This window comes from Mytilus edulis, chromosome 6, assembly GCF_963676685.1.
Source record: "Mytilus edulis chromosome 6, xbMytEdul2.2, whole genome shotgun sequence".
Classification (NCBI taxonomy): domain Eukaryota; kingdom Metazoa; phylum Mollusca; class Bivalvia; order Mytilida; family Mytilidae; genus Mytilus; species Mytilus edulis.
Genome location: NC_092349.1, coordinates 21,913,349 through 21,937,392, shown reverse-complemented (window position 1 = coordinate 21,937,392; position 24,044 = coordinate 21,913,349). Strand labels below are relative to the sequence as shown.

The following is a 24,044-nucleotide window of genomic DNA, read 5'->3' as shown; positions in this document are numbered from 1 at the left end:
TGTGTCATTGGCACTCACACCACATCTTCCAATATCTATGATAAGATGATTCTTCAGTTTTCTATTACAAATTAAATTTTGAAATGATGTATCATTTTTCCCATTCTAAATAGCAATAGTCCAGTTCACCTGCACATGGGATATACATTTTCCGACTTGTTTGGTATTCAAAATCTTGCAGCTTATACCCAGACTGTATAAAACGTCACCAGTGTCTGGGCGAAAGGTTGATAAACCAGGGGTATGTTAAAGAACGTCTTGTCCTTTTCCTAAAAAGTTCATATGAACGTACCAAAAAGTAAAATCGAAAAAATACTGAACTTAGAGGAAAATCATTTCGGAAAGTCCATAATCACATGGCAAAATCAAATAACAAAACGTATCAAAAACGAATGGACAAGAACTGTCATATTCCAGACTTGGTAACAGGCATTTTCAAATGTAGAAAATGGTGGATTAAACCTGGTTTTATAGCGCTAACCCTCTCACTTTGATGACAGTCTCATCAAATTCCGTTATATTTACATTGATGCGTTAACGCAACAGACACAATAAATGAAATAGTCAAAATGTGGGTACATCAGTCATCATCGTATCACAACTTTAAAAGGATCAATTTAACAGAACACAAAAACATCTATCTACAATCACACTCATTGATTTGTGTGTGTGACGTCAGAATTTTTTTTTAACCAAGACTGTGATATATATTCTTCATTAACTTTACAAATTATACACGATATTCTTGAATTATTTGTTCTGGTCACAGACGTTGTTTCTCATCTTAATAACGTGTGAAAGTATTTTCGTTTTTGTCTTCATAAATATTACTTTTTATTTTGTTTTTGAAGATATTCATTTGACGTGACACTGTACTTTGTGTTAATGTTTTATGATAAATTTTGTATTTTTGTCTTTCACTTTTACTATAAGGTTTTGTCTATATGTATGCCTTTTGTGTTTCTTTAATACATATGATATGGCTCTGTACTTATACGTCCCGTCATTGTGTTATTGTTGTATGGTATATTTTTATGTTCTTGTCTTTAATATTTGCTAATGTGCTTTGTCAACATGGCTTTTTGTGCGTCTTTGTTGACTGCTGTACCCCTGTTTTTGTCAAGTTTTTCCTATGTTGCCTGTTTTTCGTGTTCATATATTGTAGTCAATGTAATGGAATTTCATGCGCAGTCATACAAGTGAGAGGTTTAGGTAGCTTTAAAAGCAGGTTAAATTCACAATTTTCTACATAAGAAAATGTCTGCACCAAGTCAGAAATATAACATTTTGAACGAATCTATCCCATGGAACTAGAGCTAAAGGATACTACAGATACAGTCAAGTCTGTTTATAATCTTCACTTACATCCTAAAAGACAAGGAGGGTCAGTAAAAACCAAAACTTTACGACAAACGACCGTACGGTGACCTATAGTTGTTAATGTCTGTGTCATTTTAGTCTGTGGACAGTTGTCTTATTGGCAATCATACCACACCTTCTTTTTTATATGACAAAGAAGATGATTTCAGCTTCCCAATTGTAAACTTTCCATTTCTATGTAGCAACATGCCAGCAGCGCTTGTATACGGAGTATATATCTCAAAATTGATACGATATTCCCGGGCTTGTATTTCCTATCATGATTTCCTTGATAGACGGTTGCTGCTCACAAGGAAGCTATTAAACCAAGAGTTCCAAATGATGACGTTAAAATCATCCCTTCGTAAATTTTACGGACGCCATAACGATTTGGTTGACCGTTATGAAATAATCGTTTCACAGATGATATCGGATATGTTCCTTATGTCGTAAATGATATCACAAAAATTTCAATCACTGAACTCCTAGGAAAATTCAAAACGGAAAGTCCCTAATCATATGGCTGCATAGATTCACCAACATATTGGAGACCACATCTAGGACACTCAAGAACGTAAATCACGTTTGAGCTTTTGCAGTTGACATTGCAGAAGATCTTGTATGTCTTTTCTGTGGTCTTACTGTGAAATGTTGATGAATGCTGCAATTGTCTAACAGCCTGAGAAATATACTTGTCCGTGCTGACCTTTTCAAACCTAACCATACTGTAGGTAATTGTCAGCCTTGTGGGGATAAGCGCTGCAAATGTTGCAACCAATTGCAGCATTCATCAACATTTCACAGTAAGACCACAGAAAAGACATACAAGATCTTCTGCAATGTCAACTGCAAAAGCTCAAACGTGATTTACGTTCTTGAGTGTCCTAGATGTGGTCTCCAATATGTTGGTGAATCTATGTAGCCATTTCACAAACGCCTCAATGGCCACAGGAGTGACCTCACAAAAAAACCGTATATTCCTGTCAGCCAACATTTCAGGTTACCAGATCACAATCTGAAAGATTTTGATCACATGAAGATCCTTGTGATCGAACAGGATTGTACATGGCAAAATAGGCAAAGAGAAAATCGGTAGAGGTTTTGGATAAAAACACTGGGTGTCCTCCATCCAGATGGAATCAATAGAAAGAAATAATTAAATTTACAGTCTAGTGTTTATATTATTATATTCAGGATTTTGGATTAAAATCAATCGACCAAAACTTACCTGTATTATTAGTGATCTATGTTTACACCTTATAAATTATATCTCATTATTGTTAAAACTTTTGTCACCGAAGAAGGCCATTTGTTGAGCCGAAATATTTGCAATTATTGTATAATTTATATCATCTGTTCATTTTTTCCATCTTTGTGCAATGATATTCAACACTTTTTAGTGTTTTGTTTTCCATCTATTTATCGGTATTGTTACACAATCTTTCAGACTCATATATATAGAAATGAAAACACTTTACTCATAATAATCCCTCTTCAACAATACTGTTGTCAAATTTAAAGCTAAATCTCTAATCACAATTCACTTTAAACACCTTTGAAACATATATATCTTTGATTGTGTCTGATACCTTAACTAATCTGAATCGACATTAAACAAACAAAAAGTAAAACAACTAAACTACCGAACTCAGAGGAAATTCAAAGTCAAACAAAGGAAACGAATGGATAAAACATGTCATATTCCTGTCTTGGTACAGGCAGTTTTATGTAAGAAATGGTGGATTGTACAACGTAAAATTGAGGATTAGCTTCAAATCAGTCTTGTCCTTTTCTCATTTTTATGTTTTGTGTCAAAGACATATTTCGTGATAATATTATGGAGTGCGTATATTTTTCTACAATTTGTTAGTTAACATATCTTGGCTTTAGAATATTAATAGGTTTTACATTGTTATAATATACACAGGTAATTATTTTTACATGTTTTACTAGCTTGTTATGACGAATTCAAACATTAGAAAAGTGATATTGTTTTTAAATGTAAACGTGCGTGAAATATAAATAAAACAAACCTTACTAAAATGCACAATGTTTTACTATTCTACAAACTCTTAGTTTTAAAGTGAAATATTTAGAAAATGGGAAATAGTAAAAATACCTTTTTTGATTCTTTATATCAAATAAAGAAGATTTGTTTATCACAGAAAATTAAACAAAGTTCATTTCGCCTATACTCATCGTTGGGTTCTGATAGCAATAGAAAGATGAGTATGTAACAAAATAGATGGTTGTTATTTGGAAAAAAAAAAACAAAGCACCCACAGTTGCTAGGTTGATCAATGACAAATATTCCTCTTAGACATAACGGAAAAGAATAACGAAAAAGTTCCTTAGTCAATGCCATCATCCTTTCATCTTAATTGATCGCGATTGAACTACAACCATTTGCAAATTGCTACCATGAACTTTATATCTTAGTCTTTTTTTTTGTATGTTTTTGAATGCGTTGACAGTTTATTTTCAATCTATGAGTCCGACTGTCCCTCTGATATCTTTCGGCCCTCTTTTTGGCCTAGTGATCATTGATTGTCGCTTGGCGTCATTTTTTTTTGTCTTTTGTTGACTTATCGGATATTGTCCAAATTTATTTGCAAAATACCTTATTTTAAATCTGTTCAATTTTATTTCATATGAAATTTGAAAGATATAGTGAACATATATTTAATCAACAAACATGATAGCGTTATGTTATTAGCATCTTCATTTATACACTAATAAAGTACATCCATTATCAATTTCAAACTTGAATGGTCTATAATGTGTTGGTTGAGATCCTTTTTGTTCTTAATATCTCTTCGGAGGCTTTACAACACAGCCACCACAACAACACTGGTTATTTCCGACGCACCTCGCTGATCCTGCACAGAATCTCTCAACACAAAAAGAAAAGCAACCATCAATGTTGAAACCACAGTCCACTGTGGGAAAGCACGTTACAGCAGCTTCAGTATACTTCAATCCTAAATAAAAAGTAAAAGTAAAATAATACAGATTTTCCGAGGAAAATATAAAACGGAAAGTCCCTTATTAAATGACAAAATCAAAATCAAAATCTCATACACATCAAACGAATGGATAACAACTGTCATATTGCCTGTCTTGCTACAGGCATTTTCTTATGTAAAAAATGGTGTATTGAACCTGGTATTAAAGCTAGATAGGCTTCACACTTTGAAACAACAATATAAGGTCAATTTCATTTTAAGAAAAGGTAATCATAGTTACTAAATGAAAACACAGAACATATAATATCGAAAGCTTGAAACTTTACCTAATAATTTCTCATTTTTGGAATTATTACACACTTGTTGTTGTTTTTGTTTGCTTTTAATACCCATTAATGAAGAACGGAAAACAATTACCTACTCGTCAATGTTGGTAAATTATTTTAGTACGGAAATAATTAACGTACCTGTGAGGCATATCAATATGCAGCATAATCCAAGGTAGGCACTCATTATTCAACAGCAATAGTCCTGCAAAGTATTACATGTTATAAATTTAGCAGTTTATTTATATAAATAAGTCAACCAATCGCTCACAAAAAGTGTAAAATAAAAGTAATTTAAGAAAAAGCAATATAAAAATGTCAAATATCACGATATTAGAATTTAAGACTAAAGATTAAGACTCAAAATTGCTAAATTGTTTTTGTATTCTATAAAATAACGTACACTTATTACAATTAACTAGTAACACATGTACAAGTTTCCACCTAATTGAACTAACACCGATCGACATTTACAAGAAAATAATATCACATGATAATTTGTGTTGTTGCATACATGTATCTATCTCATTTACCTACCTGTATATAGATCAATGTTATGCAATGAAATAACATGTGGCGTTCTTTATATAGTGCTATAATGATTTTAAACAGAAAATGACACAATTGAAAGTAACGTTCATTGGAGCGATCTTTCTTTAGGGAGGAGTCTGATGTCCACAAAGGCTATAAGAATTTACGGGATAAACACAGGTGCAAAAATGTTTTAATTTATTTTGCGTAACTGAGGAAGTGACAATTATTTCTGCATGTCTCTTTTAATTTCATTATGTCCTTTGGCATGTCTTTTCAAATTGTCATTTCTGTCGACATGTCTCTTTAATTTTGTTTTTTTTATCTTTTTGGCCATGTTGTTTGTTGGTCCAATGGAGTTCGTTTCAATGTTGTTATTTACCTTTTTGGTGATGGTGTTTGTTGGTCCAATGGAGTTCGTTTCAATGTTGCTATTTACCTTATTGGTCATGATGTTTGTTGGTACAATGAAGTTCGTTTCAATGTTGTTATTTACCTTTTTGGTCATGCTGTTTGTTGGTCCAATGAAGTTCGTTTCAATGTTGTTATTTACCTTTTTGGTCATGCTGTTTGTTGGTCCAATGAAGTTTGTTTCAATGTTATTATTTATCTTTTTGGAGATGCTGTTTGTTGGTACAATGAAGTTCGTTTCAATGTTGTTATTTACCTTTTTGGTCATGTTGTTTTTTGGTCAAATGATGTTCGTTTCAATGTTGTTATTGATTTTTTTGGTCATGCTGTTTGTTGGTCAAATGGAGTTCGTTTCAATGTTGTTATTTACCTTTTTGGTGATGCTGTTTGTTGGTCCAATGAAGTTCGTTTCAATGTTATTATTTACCTTTCTGGTCATGCTGTTTGTTGGTCAAATGGAGTTCGTTTCAATGTTGTTATTTACTTTTTTGGTCACACTGTTTGTTGGCCCAATGGAATTGGTTTCAATATTGCTCCTCAGGCAGATCCTGTATTTCATGCCTTACAATTATTTGTTCGTTTTATATCCTTAATAATTTTAATTCAAACGGTAAACAAGATCGAGAAATTGCAATCAGTCACATTTTTTATGATTTTAGTAATAAGATAGACTATTTTGCTTTAATTTAAAAAAAAATAATTTGTTGATAAAAATTAAAACAAGTAATTTGCGCCAAATGTCATTCTTAAAAAGTTGGGTCTATACACTTGTTTTAAAGATAGATCAGTCTAAATATCAAAACATTTGAAACATACATCTTTTCTGGGATGTCACAGTTAGACCTTCCGAAAAATACAGTTTAAGGTTAGCGACGTCATTACCTCTCTGTAACTGTATCGTATGCCCTTTAAGTATTTTTTTTTCATTTTCCAGCACGCCCGATTCTCTTTGTTAGGCTGATTTCATTTGCAAAATTAAGAACTCTTAAAATGACGTTCAAAATAAACAGGTGATTGCGTTTCTTCGCTAAGCTTACCACTCTAAAAGTAAAGTCCATTTGAACAGCAAGGAAGCTTCTAGTATACCCAGATATTGTTTAAACGGTATAACTTATAAGACACCAATATGCTGCAGAATATGAATTCTTTCTGTTTATCTGGCCATGTGAACAATGTGTCATTTGTTTTTCTTTAGACATATGGAAAGAAGAACAACCTGACATAAAAAAGTTGGTAAACATGACTGTAATAATGTAATAAAGTTCAATTTCTTCTGCTGTATCATACCCCCCCCCCCCCCCCCCACACACACACTTTAGTCCTGCAGATCTGTGACAACATTGTGGGTTCGATAATTAAAGCACTTATTTTGGCATGGTAGTAATGCTGGCTGTTCCAAACAATATTAGCTCTGTACTCACAATAAATATTCAAAATGGCGAATATTTCAATAATGGCCACCACAAAATATCACGGAAATCAATATATATATATATTAATAGTTTAAGGTAACACATTTAACATGAAAGGTAAACAGTGACAAAGAAGAAGTGCAGGTACATTATGTTTTGTAGTCTATAAAAAAAATGTATAAAAAATGAATCAAACCTTAATTTCTTCAAAACAGCCACCACAAAATATGAAACGCAGTAAATATCCCTGATTCTAGTTCAACTTTGTCCTATTCATAAGATAATTACTGCTTTGCTTCGAACAAAACTAGGTATGGACTCACGTTAAAATGTCAATATGTCTGCCATAAGATATCAAAACAATTAAGTTTAGTTTTGAAGGTCCTTAAGTAAGACTACGTGCATTAATTACCAAGCGTATGTCACATTTATTTATTAAAGTCAAACATCAAAATATGTGTGAGTAATGCATAAATAAGCGTAATTCTTGTACTTTTCTTTGAGAACAGAAGCTTGCGACAAGAGATTATGTACAGACACTTGCGTTATACCAATATTTAAACTAGAAAAAAATATAAAAATATTTTGCCTCAAAATCTTTTCTCAATCGGCATAGTATGCAAAATGTATATTGTGAGGATCTTAAAAACAGCAGTAGTTTAAGCTTTCCAGGCTATTAACAATGCTGGTGATTGCTTCTTTTGTTAAAACTTATTTCGGTGGTGCAAAAAACAAAAAATTGCTACAACAATAATTGAAAAGTTACACATTTAGAAAATTAAAAAAACCGTAATGTAGATAAAAGTCCTTTCAGAGTCATTGAAACATTAGTCTATAACTGTTTGGCCAAATAATCAGATGCAGACAAGTTATTCCATTTAGGCACTTAGATAAAATCATTGCTTAATGTTTACAATCCGCCAAAAGTAAAGCACCACGATGACCATAATATAACTGGCAAATTCCATAACTATTCTCAAAAAAATATTAACTCCGATAATTCTGTAAGAAGTCATCTGCACTTTTTCAAATACAATGTGTCGATACCTTAAAATCATCTTCCTATTTTCCCTCGTACAGGTGAAGTTTGACATTTATCAAGTCATTTTGTAAAACGATAAAGCTTTATGTATCTTTGGATGAACGTTGGAAAGGAATATCATCTATGAAACATTCATTGGATATGTGGTTTCTCCCTTTGCATCCTTGTGGTTTTACAACAACAACCTTTGACAATTTTGAAAATCAAAACAGTTCAATCACATCTAAATAATCGTTACATAGTACGCCACTTTTCAAAATTGCAGCATTTTACTTGCCTAAATTGGTAGATTCGTCACAACCTTATGCTTTGGAAAAAACTCCGCAATTTAACCGATATCGATCATGTGTCAGCCGACCTGTGCTTATTATGTTTTTAACTTAGAATATCATATTCCAAAGGATAACGATAAATCATTTATACCAACCAAATATAATCATACGTTACATATTTACATCTAGTAATTACCACTTTTACGAACATGCACTCTGTCAGTTATTTAGCAAGAAATACATATATGCCAACCTGGTATAACAAGTGAATCGTGCAACTCTATCCTTACATGGTATGAAATACTTGGCAAACAGATGGATTGACGCAGGTTATAACGCAAACATTAATTATGTCGGGACAGCCTTCCATACATGAAAAGTCAAGAATAATGGTCATCAGCTGTTAATCTATCGCAAAAAGGTGCTCGATCAGCTGTTCGTGACAAGCTCAAAATTAACGTCGACGAAACGTTCTAGCCAATCATGTGTCGATTAGTTGAGAAAATGACGTCAGATTTAGATTGCAATGCAAACACCGAAAATTATTGCCATTTTTTTTTTAACTACATTTACCTGCCTGCGAACTCCTCCAGCAGTGGCATCGACCAAGTGGTTGTACATAAACTCATCATAAATACCAGAATTTACAAAAGATTTATCAGTGACGCTCGAATCCAAAACAGTTAAACTAACCAAATACATTTGTAAAGGATATGATACTGATAATGCACGAAATTGCTTCAATTGAGAACTCAACATGTTTAATGGTTTTGACCAAAACAGGTCATCCCTTTCTTACTTTATCAATCTTAATTATTTAATTTATCATTAAGTAAAGGACAAGGTACAATAAGATCTTTTTTTGGCCCCCCTTCTTTCTCATTTTTCAAATTTTATTTTTAAAAGCTACTTATTATGTTAAAATATTCCCTAATACTTGAAGTTTGTTAGGATGAACTTAAAAAACCACTAAAATCAGCGACTGGGTGAGGTGAGGGGGAAACTTTCTGTTATTATTGAAATATTGTAATTATTATTCACCTTTCAGGGTTTTGTACAACATATTTTTAGTTTTTAAGTGCCTACTTGACCCAGGAATTTTTTTATTCGAATGTCATTAGCACTGTTTATGCTGTCTAAATCGACGTAATTTTCTCTGGTTGCATTGGCGCACCCTATTCAATTTTAAGAAACATTGACCGAAAATTGTAATTTTTCCTTCTTTTGGCGTTTTTGGTGCCTTTAATCTCCAAACCTCACCCATTTTCTGTAATTGATCAAAACAGACTTCAAACCTAAGGGAATATATTAACATGATAAGTCGCTCTCCAAAGCAGAATTTGAAAAATGAGAAAAAAGAGGGGCCAAAAACAACGGGCCTTATCGTACCTTGTCCTTTGAAAATTATGAGATTAAATATCGGCGATTTGGGTCAGAAAAGACTAAAAGTGAAAAAAAGTATCCGCAAAAATAAGTTTGTTTATAGTATTGAGAACAGTACATTCTAAAGTATGTTTTTCAAATACAGGCCATCTATAATTTCAAAAGGAACACAGTGTAAATAAAAGTGCAGGGAAAATTAAACATTACACTGGACACAAACATACTGAATAGTGTTTTCAGATACATTTGACCACAAAATGCAGAGTAACGTTTTTGTTACATCATTGAATATAATAAGTATGTGTCGTATCTAGCTGAATCTTCGTATCAAGATACATGTATGGGCGAAAAAATTCTTTCAGCAAATAATCCGCATAAAAATTTAGGAAAATACATACATGTATCTGTCTTGAAAATATGGCCAGCAGTAGCGTTTGATGGCAATGCAATTAAGAAAATCTGAAATTGAGATTGATACAAGAACAAAAGATATAAGAACAGATCATTTCGCCGCTCTGTGCTAAATACACGATTAAATGATGTCAAGATTGATCAAGGATAATTACTTCTTTTGTTTTCAAATGATTGCTAAATTTACTGAATCTTCTGGTTCTATCAATGCGTTGCCAAACATGGGTCTATTTCAAAGACCTTAGTACTAAATTAATCAATTCTTTTTAAAAAAGTAAGCCCGTATTGGACATTTTGTCAAAAGACGATGATTGTGTGCCATTTTCAGATCTAAAAGCTTAAGAAACACCTTGGCCGCCCCTACGATTTAACATATTTTGTAACCAAAAGATTCCAATTTTAATATATAATTCATCAATATAAAAACGTTTTGGATCGTGGATGGCGGCCAAGGTTAAGTATATAGTAATCAAAGGTACCAGGATTATAATTTAGTACGCCAGACGCGCGTTTCGTCTTCATAAGACTCATCAGTGACGCTTATATCAAAATATTTATAAAGCCAAACAATTACAATGTTGAAGAGCATTGAGTATCAAAAATTCCAAAAGGTTGTGCCAAATACGGCTAGGGTAATCTGTGCCTGGGATAAAAAAATCCTTAGTTTTTCGAAAAAATTAAAAGTTTTGTAACAGGAAATTTATTAAAATGACCACATTATTGATATTCATGTCAACACCGAAGTGTTGACTACTGGGCTGGTGATACCCTCGGGGACGAAACGTCCACCAGCAGTGGCATCGACCCAGTGGTGTAAATAGTTATCAAAATTAACCGGATTATAATTTAGTACGCCAGACGCGCGTTTCGTCTTCATAAGACTCATCAGTGACGCTCATATCAAAATATTTATAAAGCCAAACAATTACAAAGTTAAATAGCATTGAGGATCCAAAATTCAAAGTTGTGCCAAATACGGCTAAGGTAATCTATGCCTGGGATAAGAAAATCCTTAGTTTTTCGAAAAATTCAAAGTTTTGTAATAGGAAATTTATTAAAATGACCACATTATTGATATTCATGTCAACACCGAAGTGTTGACTACCGGGCTGGTGATACCCTTGGGGACGAAACGTCCACCAGCAGTGGCATCGACCCAGTGGTGTAAATAGTTATCAAAGGTACCAGGATTATAATTTAGTATGCCAGAAATAATTCAAATTATGGAAACATTAACAAAAATTAACCTTACAATACAAATGATTCTTATTTAAGGGATCATAGCTGAATGTTTTTGCACCTATTTGTACTGTAGTGCTGTCATGTAATGTTGTCATTTTAATGTTACGTTAAACATTGCCATTAAAGCGCGAGGTTTGGCTAGCCGCTAAATCAGGTTAAACCAACATTTTGATTTCTTAAAATGTCCTGTAGCAAGTCAGGAAAATGACCATTGTTATATTATAGTTAGTTTCTGTGTGTGTTACACGTTAGTGTTGTGTTTCTGTTGTGTCGTAGTTCTCCTCTTATAGTTGATGTACTTCCCTCAGTTGTAGTTTGTAACCCGGATTTATGCTTTTCTCATTCGATTTATGAATTTCGAAAAGCGGTATAATACTATTGCCTTTATTGATTCATAAATTTTAAAGGAATGTGCCCCCCCCCCCCCCCCCAAAAAAAAAAGATTTTTAATACGTGTAGAAGTATTATCAAAAGAATTTCTATGTGAAATTTGTTTACTTTAGAAGGCCCGATTTAAAATAAAACATAAATATTTTAATTGTTTACCCTTCCTGAATCTTTCCCTTCTTCCCACTAACCTCTACTTTTATTTTCATAATGATACAAATATAACAAATCTAGAGAGAATTATTTCCCTCTAGTTTTCAATGGCTAATATCTCAAAAACAAGCAAACGAACCCTTAATCTTTTTCTCTGTTTGTTCAGTTTGTTTATTTATGTACTAGATTATTTGCGAACTGTCTTTCAAAAAGCTTATTGTTTGGAACCAAAGTAGCCAACATCCTTAAACATGTTTTCGAGAATGACGATTTTTGTAAATTTTGAAATCATAAAACTATGGACTATTTTTAGCCTATGGAAACTGTTATAATTTCATCTGCTTTATACAGGTTATGAGAAGCTCAAGTGTGGATTTTTGTAAGTATTTACTTTTAATAATCTGCTTTTAATAATCGGTATATACTGTTCATGTACAACACATACTAAGTTATATGATAAACCGAAAAGAACACATTGTTTCCTCGTGATTAAGTTTAAAAGCAAAGAATATACATTGTAAAGACAGAGTCGATTTATCACCATATCTAATCAACCATTTTTTATATAAGGAAATGCCTGTACCAATTTAGGAATATGACAATGGTTTTCCATTACTTTGATGTGTGTTCGTTTGTGATTTTGTCATTTGATAATGGATATTCCGTTTTGAATTTACCTTGGAGTTTGGTAATTTTTTTATTTTATTCTTTAATAATTTAATTTTGGATGTAACGCGTCTTCTGATTGGCTGACGTTATTTTGTTATCAGACCATAGACATAATTTTGTCATGTGACCGTGACGTCATCAACGTTTTTTCAAGGTTTTTTACGGTTTAAAATGGAATTTAGAATTAAATTATAAGAAATGACTGTAATATTTTTACTGTCTATTCGAAATAACATAAAAAAATGTGGTGCACACTGTTAAATAACCCACTACGCGCGTTATTCAGTGTGCACCAAATTGTTTATGTTATTTCTTCATAGACAGAAAAAAATATTACAGTCATTCCTTAAATACTTTGTGGTATTTCAGATACTGATCCAGAGAAATGGGATATGGTTCCTTTTGAAGAAGACATTGATAAAATGGCAACGTTGATTGAAAACAAATCCTTATTTTTTCTGGTAGAACTTGGTATGGACCTCAAGATGTGGGATAAAATCAATTATAGCCAGATGAAACGAGATTTCGTAAAACTGAACAAGGATATTTTAGACGAATGAAGGGTTAATTTTTGTAGAGCAAACTATGCAAGACCAACCATGCGGACGATTGCACATACATACAAAAGTATTGGAAAAGATGTAAGAGTTATTGAAACCACCCTCTTCAACTGACCGTATAATCTTTCGTTGCTCTTTAGTATACCATCGTTGTTTGCTGTATATTGCTCTTTTTATGTAACATATGTGTTATTTGTTTATACAATCATGTTATATGTTCAACAGTTTTGAGTATTTCACATAGACGTACATCGGTAAATGATTATTTTCAAAGGATTGGTAAGATATATGCAATTATGAATTATATACAAGTTTTATACTTAGAACATATAAGATTATGTCATTTTTGTTGGATAATCCTGACTGTCCTAATTTTCATGACTAAAGATTGGATACTACATGCTTTTGAAACTGTTGATCCCTCCACAGACTTGATTGTATTTTCCCTTATCACTGTATGTTTAGTTACTTTACCCTTATTTCTCGAAGTATGGTACTGGCTTGGTTTATCAGTTACGATATGTGTTATATTGTTTCATGTAGTTTCTGTTTCAGAACGGGACTTTTTTCAAGTGTCGTGCCGTATCTCAAAATCTATAAAGGAGTATTGCTTAAATTTTACACACTTTAAATTTTTAGTGCTACTAATCTAAAGATTCAAATGCTGTTTGGTAATGATAGCTACATTGTAGTCGGGGTATCTGTCTTGCTGACGATGCGCGCTATGTTTTATAAGGGATGCTTAAAAGAATTCGATTTATTTTGCTAGTTGGATGGATTCTCTCGGTATAGGTTAGTTGATAAAACAAGGCCGCAAGAAAATGCGAGTTTCTAACTAAAGGATTACGTATTGTCAAATTTACAAGGGCTAGTAATCCCGACAACTTCTTTGTGTCACTCCAAAAAGAAAGGTATCTCATAAAATAAAAGCAACCTTATACTTTTGAAAAATATAGGTATATTTTGTTCCTACTCAAGTGGAAAGACCTCAGGTATGGAAAGATTTCTTCTATAACAAGTAATTCATGGGTTTTAACATCGCAGTATTGCAAAAGTGATCAAAAATTTATGTTATTTATATTTTTAATGAGAATGATGCAGAAGCATATAAGATAACACTTCAAACTGCTCAGAGTCTGAATTGACCAGTTTTTTGTGCTCTACCAGTAAAATCGAGCACACATTTTACTCGACTAGTCTCGCTATTGTCTCGACTGAACTTAACTGTAGTTACGTGTACTCGACTAGGTCTCGACTTAATTAGTCTGATTTAGAACTTGACCAACACTCGACCTGTCTCAACCAGTCTCGACCTGTCTCGACTAGTCTTGATTTTCAACTTTAGTTTTGACTGGTGTAAATCAGCCCATCTAACTTAATCAAATATTGATCTTACAAAGCTCAAGCTTATTAGGTAGTTTGATTTATTGCTGTGAAATGAAAGAACTTAATTTTACAATAGTTAAAAATAAAAATGATCATGTAACATGTATAAATTCAGATAGGCATCTTTAATTTTTTTAATAACTTTTTCAAATCAACTTGGATTTTCATCAAACTATGCAGCTATTTTTTAAAAATTATTTATCATGTTTATAGTGTATAGGATGGAAACAAAGATTACGAACTATTCAAATGTTGATATATACATTCGTTTATGGGTAATCGACCTATACTGACTATATAATTAAGACTACAATGAGTGTTGGGAACATATTATTTTCACTAAAACACACAACTATAATACAAAGTGAGACATCCTTTTTTAAGTTTTTTTTTGCATGACAGCCAAAGTGATTGAACATTTTGTAAATTTCAAACGGTCAATTCCACAAAAGTGTTTTATTTTCAAGATTAATACACAAAAAATGTTTTAACAATTGTTTAGCAGAAATTAAAGGATGAAGTTTAAAAACAAATATGTTAACCAATATGACCAGAACTCTGGACTTATTCATTAGTTATAAACCACCCATTTAAATGTACTGCAAAATATGTTTCTACTACACATTTAAACAGCAATTATAATTTTAATCCTGGTATCTATGATCAGTTTATTTGCAACTACTAGGTCGATGCCACTGCTGGTGGAAATTTATTTCTACGAGGTATCACCAGCCAAGTAGTTAGCACTTCTGTGTTGACTTGAGTTATCATTAATATGTTCATAATTATAAATTAACAGTTGAAACAACTTTGCGCTTTTTAAAAAACTAAGGGTTTTCTACCTCAGGAATAGAGTACCTTAGCTGTACTTGGCAAAACTTTTTGGTATATCGGTCCACAATGCTCTTCAACTTCATACTCTATTTGACCTTTTAAACATTTTCGAAATCGAGCGTCACTGTTGAGTCTTTTGAAGACGAAACGCGCGTCTGGCGTAAATATAAAACTATATAAATATATCATGCTAGATATCTAATTCTCAAAAGTTATTAAACCTATTTCTCTTGTGGCCACACTCATTGCGTTTAATTACAAATGCCTTGATTGTTGATCTTGTCATTTACACGTTCCAGCATGACGTCATATGTCTGTTTTTTTTGTGTGAAACTTTAACATCAGACATTCTAAGACTTTTTGTACGCTTTAGATTTTAATAAAAATAAGACTGTCAGGTGAAAAATGTTGGTGTTATATATATAATGAAGAAATAAACCGTCCATTTCCCTAGACAAAATGTTCATCGTCATAACCTTTAAAAGTCAACAATGGCCTTATTAATAGCAAATGGAAATGCCTTAGTATTGTTTTATGGTGATGGCTTATCCAAACAGATCAACTACGATTTCCTAGCACTTTTTCATATCACGCTCTATGTAGGAAATACTTTACAGGCCACAACCATAAAACAAAGATTATATTCAAATATCAAATTTGACAAGACGTATGTCAGTTGATTATATATTTTCGTCTACAAACTATAATGGCTTTTTATTTTAGGATAACCTATGTCACTTGCAGTTTATCTTTGTATTAAGATACAAAAGGAAATGTCCAAATATTGTGCAAATTACTAAACAAAGTAAATGTTCTTTTTATGAATTTGTATGATAATAATTTCTTATATTTCAAAACAGACTGTTCAATCCCTTTAAAACAATGTATTGAGCTTATTTGTTGCATCCGTATAGACAACTTTAAAATGAGCCAATTTTAATATATTGCAGTAAAATTTTTTTATACTACCACTATACTGTACTAAGATGATAGCACACAAAGAATAAACAACTAATTTAACTTTCGAACATGTTATACACACATATTGGAAAGAGTTGCATGTGGTTTATATGCATTGAAGAAAAGCAATAGTATTGCCGAATTTAATATTTCAACAAAAAATTGAAATATAAGAAATTTGAAAATATTAGCCAAACATCTTTATAAACATTGGAAGTATACACGTGCTACTTAAAAGAGGGACGAAAGATACCAAAGGGACAGTCAAACTCATAAATCTAAAACAAACTGACAACGCCATGGCTAAAAATGAAAAAGACAAACACAAAACAGCACACATGACACAACATAGAAAACTCAAGAATAAACAACACGAATCCCCCAAAAAACTAGGGGTGATATCAGGTGCTCCGGAAGGGTAAGCAGATCTTGCTTCACATGTGGCACCGTCGTGTTGCTTATGTGATATCAAATTCGGTAGGTCACATTCATGAAAGGGAAGGGGATTGTAGTTACGACGTAAGGAAAATATCCGATATCATTTGTGAAACGGTTATTCCATAACGGTCAACCAACTCGTGATGGCCTCCGTAAAATTTACGAAGGGATGATTTCAACTTCACCATTTGGAACTCTTGGTTTAATAGCTTCCTTGTGAGCAGCAACCCTCTATCAAGAAAATCACGATAGGAAATGCAGGCACGGGAATATCGTATCAATTGGGAGATATATACCCCGTATGCAGGTGCTGCTGGAATGTTGCTACTTAGAAATGGAAAGTTCACAATTGGAAAGCTGAAATCATCTCTTTTGTCCTAAAGTTTTGTTTTCAACCGACCCTCATTGTCAATTTCTAGATGTACGTCAAGATGTGAGGCCGACTTAACTGTATCTGTGGTATCCTTTATCTCTAGCTCGATGGGATAGATGCGTTCCATATAGTCACCAGATTTTGCATTATTTAGTAAAAGAACATCATCTATATAACGGAAAGTAGAGTTAAAGGATATTGTTAACTTCTTATCTTTCTCCCTAAGAAGTTCCTGCATGAAGTCAGCCTCATAATAATAATGAAAAAAGTCGGCAAGTAGAGGGGCACAGTTTGTTCCCATTGGAATGCCGACAGTCTGTTGAAAAACACGTCCTCTGAACGAAACAAATATGCTGTCAATCAAAAAATCAAGCATCTTGATAACATCAGTTTCAGAGAATTTTTTGTTAGAATCAGAGTGATCCGTTACAAAGTAGGATTTATCCCTCCCTAAAACAAGATACTTGTATCTACGTTGGCCATTCTTGTTTATAAAGCAAGGCAATACCAACTCTTTCAATTTGTCTCTTAGTTTGGAATGTGGAATACTAGTGTAAAGAGTAGAAAAGTCAAATGTTTTAATACTGTTACAAGATGAAAGAGAGTTAGATTGTATGTACTCTAAAAGATCTTTGGAATTTTTAAGTATCCACATCTGATTCACGCCCCCTCTAGAATAGGCAGTTTCACGATAACTTTGAAGCCCGTCTTTGATGCTGATAAAATGGATGTTAATAATTTAGAAAAAGCTTTCGTGGAGCACTTGGAAGACCCAGCAATGTACCGTTGTTTGTAAGGACACTTATGTAGTTTAGGTATCCAATACAGTGATGGAAGATCCAGTTCTTCATCTTTGGTTGAAATTCCAAAGGAACACAGAACAGACCTATGATTATCCAGGATTTCCTCTTTGGTAAGTGTCGTGAGGGTATATGTTGAGTTTCCAAGTGAATTTTCAATACCTAATTCGTTTATTAAGCAATTAATGTAATGAGTTTTATACACATAAACGATGTTGTTTGGGGCTTTATCTGCGGGGACAACAACATATTTGTCATGGAGGTAGGATAGGTGTTTTACAACATTTGGATCTTAAAAGATTGATGTAGCATGGGCATTGATAGACCCATTCAGGTTCTTAATTCTGATTTGTATCAACGACCTCACTGCCTTAATCCATTCGGAAAGAGTGCCTACGTCTTCCTTTTCGCTTAGTCCATTGTCTGGCATAATCCTCAACTGAATCCATCAAAATTTTAAAGTTATTTTATGTATTTATAATACAAAGAACAAGTCCCTTTAAAAAGGTGGATAGAGATAAAAATAAAACACCTGGAAAAATGTCTATTTATAGTCTCTGTGAAGGTCAACTAAAATGTAACCTAATTATTAAAACTCCAAAGGGGATTTACCTATGTTTACTAAAGCATAATAGATGTTACAAATAAATATTAAAATACTCACAAATTATGGTATTAAACAAACATCTTCATATCTGTACAGTAAATTGTAAAGGCTTACAACAACCTGATAAAAGAAAAAGATTGATTGAATGGTCAAAAACCCCAAAATGTGAAATTCTTCTTATGCAAGAAACACATTTTACAGATAATTTGATAAACCATTTACATACTGAATTTGAAGGCAAACTTTTACTAAGAAATGGTTCTAGCAATTCAAGGGGAATTGCCATATGGCTGAAAAAAACTAAACTTTAAAATTATAGATGACTATAAAGATAATGAAGGAAGGCTATTTGCTTGTTAATATTGAAATAGATGACACTATTATAACAATAACTAACATTTATGCGCCAAATAATCCAAAATGCAGAATTTTTTTTTTTAAAACTGTACATGCTGTAATAGAATAAAAAAGCTTAGGTCAACTAATTCTAGGAGGAGATTATAACGAAATTTTATCCCATATTGATTCAAAAAGCAAATCTAAGCACCAAAAAAAAAAAAAAAGCTCATAACTGAAATAAACTTATAAAGACCCTTGAACTAAGTGATGTGTGGAGAAACAGAAATCCAAACAAAATTCAATATACATGGAGTAGAAAAGATCGATCGGAGTCGACAAGAATTGATTATTTTTTAATTGCTCCTGAGGTATTCAAAAATTGTATTTCATGTGATATAAGACCAATAGTACTACAATACACAGATCACAACTGTGTTTCCTTAAAAATAAATTTAAGTAGAGGACAAAAAGGAAGGGGATAATGGAAACTTAACAATAGTATACTTCAAAATGAAGACTACATTGAAATAATTAATTAGATAATAAAAAATTATGAAAACAAGGCAAAAACTAAAACTGAACTTGACATTCTGTGGGACAACTTCAAAATTGAAGTTGGAGATCAGACACATGAGACAATCAACTATTGTAAAATAAAAGCTAAGAATAAAAAAAGACCAAATCAGCAAGTTGGAAAAAATGTTAACGGAATTAAATTAAATTATAGACAAATCATCATGCAATGATAAAAACAAAAGCAATTTAGAACAAAAAGTAGAAAATATAGAAAATGAAAAAGGAAAACTCTATAATGAGAAAATAAAAGGTAATCGAATAAGGGCAAGGGTAAAATGGGTTGAAGAGGGAGAAAAAAATTCAGCATTTTTTCTAGGGATGAAAAAATCTAGACAGAGTAGAAAAACAATAACCCAATTATACGATGATAAAGTCCAAGTTACAAGAGATCAAGACAAAATATTAGAATTAGAAGCAAATTATTATAAAAATTTGTACTCTACAAAAACTCCTGAGATAGAGGAAACAAAAAAGTACTTAGAATCTCTAAAAGAACATAAAAAATTAAATGACTCTGAAAGTAATACTTTTGAAGAGGAAATAACTGTTGATGCAATTTTTAAAATGAAACTTAATAAAGCTCCTGGGCTTGGTGGATTAAATGTTGAATTTTACAGAAAATTTTGGGAAGAATTAAAAACTTTTATAGTTGCTACTTTTAATTATTGTTATGAAAAAGGAAAGCTATCAAACACTCAGTAGGTAGGTCTAATATCCTTAATTTATAAAAAAAAATGACCCTCTTTCACTAGATAATTATAGACCTATAACTCTTTTAAATTATGATGCAAAAATACTCGCCCATGCATTAGCACAAAGATTAAAACCCCTACTACCCATAATTATACACACTGACCAAAAAGGATATGTAAAAAATAGGTATATTGGTTTTAATGTCCGACAAATACAAGATGTTATAGATTACTCTGAAACTTTTAAAATAGATGGGGCAATCTTATTCCTTGACTTTACAAAGGCATTTGACTCGTTAGAATGGGACTTCATGTTTGAGACTTTAAAGAAATTTGGCTTTAAAAATAATTTTATTAGGTGGGTTCAGACAATGTACTCGGATATTAAAGGGTGCATTATTAATAACGGCTGGGTCTCTACTCGATTCAGTGCTTCTCGTGGAATCCGACAAGGATGTCCGTTATCATCGTTACTATTTGTTCTAGCAGTAGAAGTAATGGCAATTAAGATAAGGGAAAATAAAAATTTAAAAAGACTAGAAATAAAACTAGACGGTAAAAGTAATACTCTGAAAATTTGCCAACTAGCAGATGCTACAACTTTATTTCTTCAATCAAAAAAAGATGTTACTCTTGCAATTAATTTAATAGAAATATTTGGTACTTTCTCGGGTTTAAAATTGAATAAAACAAAAACTGAAGGAATATGGCTAGGCCAATTGAAACACCGTCGTGATAAATGTGAAGATATTAATTGTTTTACTACACCTATTAAAAGTCTTGGAGTTTATTTTGGTCATAATAAACAACAATGTACAAAATTAAACTTTGAAAAACAGTTTTAGAATGTAAAAAAAATAATAGCTGATTGGAGTAAAAGAAATCTTACTATTATAGGGAAAATAGTCATTATCAAATCACTTGTTTTGCCAAACCTAACATATATTGCATCAAACACTATAATTCCTAAAGAAATGTTGCAAAATTTTAAAACTTTGATATATAACTTTATAAGGAAAGGCAAAAAAGACAAAATAAAAAGATCCACACTTACAAAAGATTTTTTGGAAGGTGGACTTAAAATGACAGACATTGATGTTTACATAAACTCACTGCATATCAACTGGATTCTAAAATTAAGTGAATATAAAAATGATAATTGGACAATTATTCCAAAATTTTATTTTAACAAATTAGGAAAAAATCTTCTTGTATTCAAAATGAATTTAAAGAGTATTAAAGGCATTGATAAAAATAAGTTACAAAATATGCCAGAATTTTACAAGCAACTAATTAAAGATTGGATTAGTGAAAAAGGAGGAAACACAAAATATCTTAAAAGATTTTTTGAAATTAGAAAACAAGTTTTGTGGGGAAATGATAATATCAGGTTTAACAGAAAATGTCTAAACTTTGACGATTGGATAAAGATAAAAAGCGATATAATTACAATAAATGATATCATTGATGAACAGGGTAAAATCTCTGAAACAACCATCTTATCTAAGCTTAAATATAAACAAAATTGGATAAACCAAATATATATGTTAAACAAAGCAATACCAATGAACTGGAAATTAATTCTTTGTACTGAAGAATCTATCAAAACTAAAGTTAGAGTTGTTAATGACTTAAAAATTAGGTACACAACAATAACTTCATTAACGAGCACTAGAGAACTTTATAAAATGTTCAAACTAAAAGAAAATCATGAAAAACCGAACGGTTTTCTTTTGTGGGAAAAATTATTTGACAAAAATTTAAGTTACAAGTTCAAAAATAAATTTGTTTTTAATTTTCAATATCTAACTGATAACAGATTGAAAATATTTAGATGGAAACTTATTCACTATATTCTGCCATGTAATGAACTATTAAAAAAGTGGAAAATTACTGAAGATGACTTATGTAAGCATTGTAAAGAAAAAGATAACTATGAACACTTTTTTGTCAACTGCTTATTTAAGACAGACTTCCTAAAAATAGCAATTAAATTAATGAACTCCCTAGGTATAGACAAAAACATTATAAATCTTGAAAATCTAGTAATAGGATACAAAATTGAAGACTCAGCATACTTTGATATTAACTACATACTAACAATAATATCCTTTTCATTATATAAAGCATATTATGTCTCAGAAAAGAAAACAAAAAAAATAAGCATTTTGAAAATTTTCAAAAAAGAAATTTCAGATATTATTGAAATGAACAATTTTAATAACAAAAATAATAGTAAGACAATTTTAAAAACAAATAGATTCATTGAAGAGTATAAAAAAAAATCAGAATTAAATCAATCTTTAATGTTTGAAACATTATTTTATAAAATGTGCAAAACATTGAAACACAATTGTTAATTGTTTACAAGCCGTATATGGTCATGTTTACTCACAGGTTCAATCATGCATGTCGGCATGTGTTACAGATATGTTTGTAAGAATGTTCAACCAAGCATAAATAACGACATGGTACATATTGTTGTTTCATTCATAAACATTATAGGAAAAAAAGAGATAAAAATGTGTAATCAAGATTATTTAATAATTTATTCTATGTAGACAAATTGTGTGCATGCTAAAATGAATGATTTAACTTGTGTAATACATATACACGACGCCATACAATAGATCAGTAGAAACTTAAACAAAAATTGTATACTTACCAAATTTTATAAAATAAGTTTAAATCCTGTTAATATAAGAATATTTAGACACAATCGATAAATACGATGGGAGGTTCGTATTGTTTATTCTTTAGTTTTCTATGTTGTGTCATGTGTGCGAGTTTTTGTTTGTCTTTATCATTTTTAGCCATGGCATTGTAATTTTGTTTTAGATTTATGAGTTTGACTGTCCCTTTGGTACCTTTTGTCCCTCTTTAATAACCACTAGGTCGATGTCTCTGCTGATGGACATTTTGTCCCCTAGGACATCATCCGCCCAGTAGCAAAACTACAATTGCATGAATTTACGAAGATCAAACAGGAAACTGGCTCGGATGTCGCCCAGTATAAAAAGGTCCAAAACAGACGTCACCATGGACACGGTGTCGTCTGATACGGCAGGTGTCCCCTCATCACAAGACATGACAACTATCTCAAACATGACTCATTCAGATCATCGTCCTAGTGACAACAGCAATATTACACTTATACAGCCATGTTCAGTTCTCCTTAAAGACATTTTGGTTTTTGATGACACAGTACAACACATTGTTAAGTTAATTATCTAAAGATTTTTCTATTTTATAGGTTGCTATTTTAAATTTGAGGGGAGAACACTGCATACATGTATTCCTGATCATCTTCTGTTTATGGGTTTCTACATCAATTTCATAGACCGGTACTAATTCAGAGTCAGTTTGGTCATTTCTTGCATTTTGTTTTATTAGCTTACTTTTTTAGTTTTTATACGACAGCAAAATAAGGTGAGAATGGAAATGGGGAATATGTCAAAAATTTGCTTTCGAGTAATGCTATCATGTCGCTGTTGTTGTTAGAAGACACATTTGGTTTTCAGACAATAACTTAATTTTAAGTGAAGCGTTCTCTATTGATAATGTATGAAATTGTACCAGAAGGTTAAATACACAAAAAGGAAGGTTAGAACTGATATTAGGGGTTATGCTATCAACAGTTTATGAGTCAGTGATCAAAAACAACTTTTTTGGTTGTTTATTCCATAATTTTGGGGGTTTCTCACAAATTAATTACTATTTTTACATTGATTATTTATATACAAATGCAACAAATACTGATAGGAGATGCACACGAAACAGGTTGTGTAAATTATTTTATCGATAATTTGTGCATTTTTCCATGCATGACATGAGAGAATCTAGAAAAAAAAAAATAAACGTACACATTTTCAACATTTTTGTTTAACGTTCATATAAAATGAAGGAAATATGTAG

At 31.8% G+C, this 24,044-nt stretch overlaps 1 long non-coding RNA gene across 3 annotated transcripts; it reads right to left on the bottom strand.

Annotated features, from left to right (window-relative positions):
• Positions 1-3,980: 3,980 nt before the first annotated feature.
• On the bottom strand, positions 3,981-7,351 carry LOC139527349 (uncharacterized). 3 transcript variants are annotated; one of them, XR_011665335.1, is made up of 3 exons: positions 7,202-7,351; positions 4,793-4,856; positions 3,981-4,340 (listed from the first exon to the last, which is right to left on the bottom strand). It is a non-coding gene; the product is annotated as an uncharacterized lncRNA (long non-coding RNA). The 3 variants fall into 3 exon arrangements; XR_011665336.1 differs by lacking the exon at positions 7,202-7,351 and adding an exon at positions 5,189-5,304; XR_011665334.1 differs by lacking the exon at positions 7,202-7,351 and adding an exon at positions 5,055-5,165.
• Between the last annotated feature and the right edge of the window lie 16,693 nt (positions 7,352-24,044).